Source organism: Entelurus aequoreus, linkage group LG28 (assembly GCF_033978785.1).
Source record: "Entelurus aequoreus isolate RoL-2023_Sb linkage group LG28, RoL_Eaeq_v1.1, whole genome shotgun sequence".
In the NCBI taxonomy this organism is placed as follows: domain Eukaryota; kingdom Metazoa; phylum Chordata; class Actinopteri; order Syngnathiformes; family Syngnathidae; genus Entelurus; species Entelurus aequoreus.
In genome coordinates, this window is record NC_084758.1 from 23,907,627 (window position 1) to 23,912,168 (window position 4,542).

Here is a 4,542-nt window from a genome sequence, read left to right on the forward strand (position 1 = left end):
TTATTGGTGAAACGGAATCAAACGTCACCAGTGACTATTTGATTGGTGAAACGGAGTCAAACGTCACCAGTGACTGTATTTGATTGGTGAAACGGAGTCAAACGTCACCAGTGACTGTATTTGATTGGTGAAACGGAGTCAAACGTCACCAGTGACTGCATTTGATTGGTGAAACGGAGTCAAACGTCACCAGTGACTGCATTTGATTGGTGAAACGGAGTCAAACGTCACCAGTGACTGTATTTGATTGGTGAAACGGAGTCAAACGTCACCAGTGACTGCATTTGATTGGTGAAACGGAGTCAAACGTCACCAGTGACTGCATTTGATTGGTGAAACGGAGTCAAACGTCACCAGTGACTGCATTTGATTGGTGAAACGGAGTCAAACGTCACCAGTGACTGCATTTGATTGGTGAAACGGAGCCAAACGTCACCAGCGACTGCATTTGATTGGTGAAACGGAGTCAAACGTCACCAGTGACTGCATTTGATTGGTGAAACGGAGTCAAACGTCACCAGTGACTGCATTTGATTGGTGAAACGGAGCCAAACGTCACCAGCGACTGCTTTTGATTGGTGAAACGGAGTCAAACGTCACCAGTGACTGCATTTGATTGGTGAAACGGAGTCAAACATCACCAGTGACTGCATTTTATTGGTGAAACGGAGTCAAACGTCACCAGTGACTGTATTTTATTGGTGAAACGGAATCAAACGTCACCAGTGACTGTATTTTATTGGTGAAACGGAGTCAAACGTCACCAGTGACTGCATTTTATTGGTGAAACGGAGTCAAACGTCACCAGTGACTGTATTTTATTGGTGAAACGGAATCAAACGTCACCAGTGACTGTATTTGATTGGTGAAACTGAGTCAAACGTCACCAGTGACTGTATTTTATTGGTGAAACGGAATCAAACGTCACCAGTGACTGTATTTTATTGGTGAAACGGAGTCAAACGTCACCAGTGACTGTATTTTATTGGTGAAACGGAATCAAACGTCACCAGTGACTGTATTTGATTGGTGAAACGGAGTCAAACGTCACCAGTGACTGTATTTTATTGGTGAAACGGAATCAAACGTCACCAGTGACTATTTGATTGGTGAAACGGAGTCAAACGTCACCAGTGACTGCATTTGATTGGTGAAACGGAGTCAAACGTCACCAGTGACTGTATTTTATTGGTGAAACGGAATCAAACGTCACCAGTGACTGTATTTGATTGGTGAAACGGAGTCAAACGTCACCAGTGACTGTATTTTATTGGTGAAACGGAATCAAACGTCACCAGTGACTATTTGATTGGTGAAACGGAATCAAACGTCACCAGTGACTGCATTTGATTGGTGAAACGGAGTCAAACGTCACCAGTGACTGTATTTGATTGGTGAAACGGAGTCAAACGTCACCAGTGACTGCATTTGATTGGTGAAACGGAGTCAAACGTCACCAGTGACTGCATTTGATTGGTGAAACGGAGTCAAACATCACCAGTGACTGCATTTTATTGGTGAAACGGAGTCAAACGTCACCAGTGACTGTATTTTATTGGTGAAACGGAATCAAACGTCACCAGTGACTGTATTTTATTGGTGAAACGGAGTCAAACGTCACCAGTGACTGTATTTTATTGGTGAAACGGAGTCAAACGTCACCAGTGACTGTATTTTATTGGTGAAACGGAATCAAACGTCACCAGTGACTGTATTTTATTGGTGAAACGGAGTCAAACGTCACCAGTGACTGTATTTTATTGGTGAAACGGAATCAAACGTCACCAGTGACTGTATTTGATTGGTGAAACGGAGTCAAACGTCACCAGTGACTGTATTTTATTGGTGAAACGGAATCAAACGTCACCAGTGACTATTTGATTGGTGAAACGGAGTCAAACGTCACCAGTGACTGCATTTGATTGGTGAAACGGAGTCAAACGTCACCAGTGACTGTATTTTATTGGTGAAACGGAATCAAACGTCACCAGTGACTGTATTTTATTGGTGAAACGGAGTCAAACGTCACCAGTGACTGTATTTTATTGGTGAAACGGAATCAAACGTCACCAGTGACTATTTGATTGGTGAAACGGAGTCAAACGTCACCAGTGACTGCATTTGATTGGTGAAACGGAGTCAAACGTCACCAGTGACTGTATTTTATTGGTGAAACGGAATCAAACGTCACCAGTGACTGTATTTTATTGGTGAAACGGAGTCAAACGTCACCAGTGACTGTATTTTATTGGTGAAACGGAATCAAACGTCACCAGTGACTATTTGATTGGTGAAACGGAGTCAAACGTCACCAGTGACTGCATTTGATTGGTGAAACGGAGTCAAACGTCACCAGTGACTGTATTTGATTGGTGAAACGCAGGCATGTGATAGATCCTACTTTGAAGGTCTGTCTGACAAAGCAAAACAAACAAAGCGTGCATTAACAGATCGATAAAAATCAGTAGCGAGCTGAATGTAGATAAATGGAGCTGAGTAAAAGTGGCGTTTCTTCTCTATAAATATACTCATGTAAAAGTATGTTGCATTAAAACTACTCTTAGAAGTACAATTTATCCCAAAAGTTACTCAAGTAGATGTAACGGAGTAAATGTGACGCGTTACTACCCACCTCTGTGTAACGCTAGCATGGGCTAGGCGGGTTAAGAATGTAAACCGTGTGACAGAAGATGGTTCGTCTAGGAGCCTGTGGTATGAAAGATGACGACAACTAGTTATTTTGGTTTTGACTGCATTAAATGTATTTAACAAGAATATAAATGCCACAGATGACACAATAGGCTAAAATAAAAAAATGCCCAAAACAAAAATACAAGATGCAGTCCTGCTGCTTTCTTCGGAACCAGTTCACAGTTCAGTTCAAAAAAGTACGCAAACGCTTTCGCGTCAGTCCAAAAGTTCAGTTCAAAAACAAAAGTAATCCAAAAGGTTCGCCACGGAGGAGGAAAAAAATGCTTGTCCTACCGCGTAGTTGTTTAGCTCGCCATTTGTTGAGTTGAGTTTGAAAGTGGATAGGGAGCTCAGGTTGTTTGGGTCAACGGGTATTCCTTCCCGGAAAAAAAAACCTGACCTAAAAGTCCAAAAAACAAAGTGAGTAATCTAGTTACCTCTTCACTAGCAAAGTACTTTATATATGTACTTGAAAGCATCATGTAAGCATTCCATTGTCCGGAATGACTAATTATTTGTACTAATAAACCAATTGATATGACAAAATTAATCATGTTGATTAATATACAATCATGAGTCCAATTAAAATGAACATTCATAATACATTTCTAATACAGATCATGATTTCTTATCTAAAGTGATAAAACTCAATCATTGATCAAATACAAGTTCAATTACAAATTAAATTACAAGTCCCCTTATATAATCCAGTTTCATAATAATACTCATTATTAGAAACTCAATGTATCATAATTCAAATTCAAGTACTTTTCCAAACATTCAAAGTTGATAAACAGTCAAGCAGAGTTAAAAAATTAAAGTGTTGCGCAACAACCTAAATACACGCACCTGCGTTCCATCTGAAGTGCATCCACAAAGTGGCTAAAGCATATTAGCAGTGCAAAGCCCTTTGCCACTTTGCTAGACTAAACTGTTGCCTATAAATCGGCTGGATGATCAGAAGAAAATAAAACATGATTACCTGAGTGATCGAGGGCAAAAACAACATACCATGAACGGCCCGATAATTAATCGAACATGGCAGCTCTGTGGAAGAATGGCAGCGGTTAGCGCCTATGCTAAAACAGATGCTAACATAATATTGGCGACATGGCACATGATTGTGATTGTGGAAATCCGTTGATTGTGCCATGGCAAAAGACTCACCTAATTATGAAGTTTACAAAGTGGGAGAATGAGAAGATATTGCAAGTTGCTTCTCAAGCGCGTCTCACAGCAGGTACGGGAGGGGGTAGTGAAGTGAGCAACACTTCCTTAAAAGGAAGCGAGCGGCAGGAAGTAACCCTCCACAATAAAAGTATTTGCACTGTATGCATGTTGTCAATGGGAATTTTAAATATGGGTTACATCTGAACACACACAATATAAATATATATATTAACCCCCCCCTAGAGGGGGGGTTAATATATATATTGGGGATATGTGGGGGTTACCCACATATCCAAGGTTTCTCATAGTCATTCACCGACGTCCCACTGGGGTGAGTTTTTCCTTGCCCGTATGTGGGCTCTGTACCGAGGATGTCGTTGTGGCTTGTACAGCCCTTTGAGACACTTGTGATTTAGGGCTATATAAATAAACATTGATTGATTGATTGATTGATTGATAATCTTATTTTTTTATTATTCAAATTTTTTTTTTTTTTATTGTACCAATTGCAGTTTTGTTTTTTTTATTATCTCAATTGCAATTAGTCAGACAGACCGGGAGAGCTGATTGGTCAACACTCACAATGAATTAATTATATATCTTTCTATTCCCGCCCATCCCAGCCATCTTTAGCCTCGGCAAGGAGGAGGAGCTAACCCCTGAGGTTACCCTTGACTTTTG

At 40.5% G+C, this 4,542-nt stretch overlaps 1 long non-coding RNA gene across 1 annotated transcript; it reads right to left on the bottom strand.

Annotated features, from left to right (window-relative positions):
- Positions 1 to 2,972: 2,972 nt before the first annotated feature.
- LOC133645140 (uncharacterized) lies at positions 2,973 to 3,967 on the bottom strand. The gene is made up of 3 exons (XR_009824914.1): positions 3,859 to 3,967; positions 3,674 to 3,738; positions 2,973 to 3,091 (listed from the first exon to the last, which is right to left on the bottom strand). It is a non-coding gene; the product is annotated as an uncharacterized LOC133645140 (long non-coding RNA).
- Positions 3,968 to 4,542: the final 575 nt, after the last annotated feature.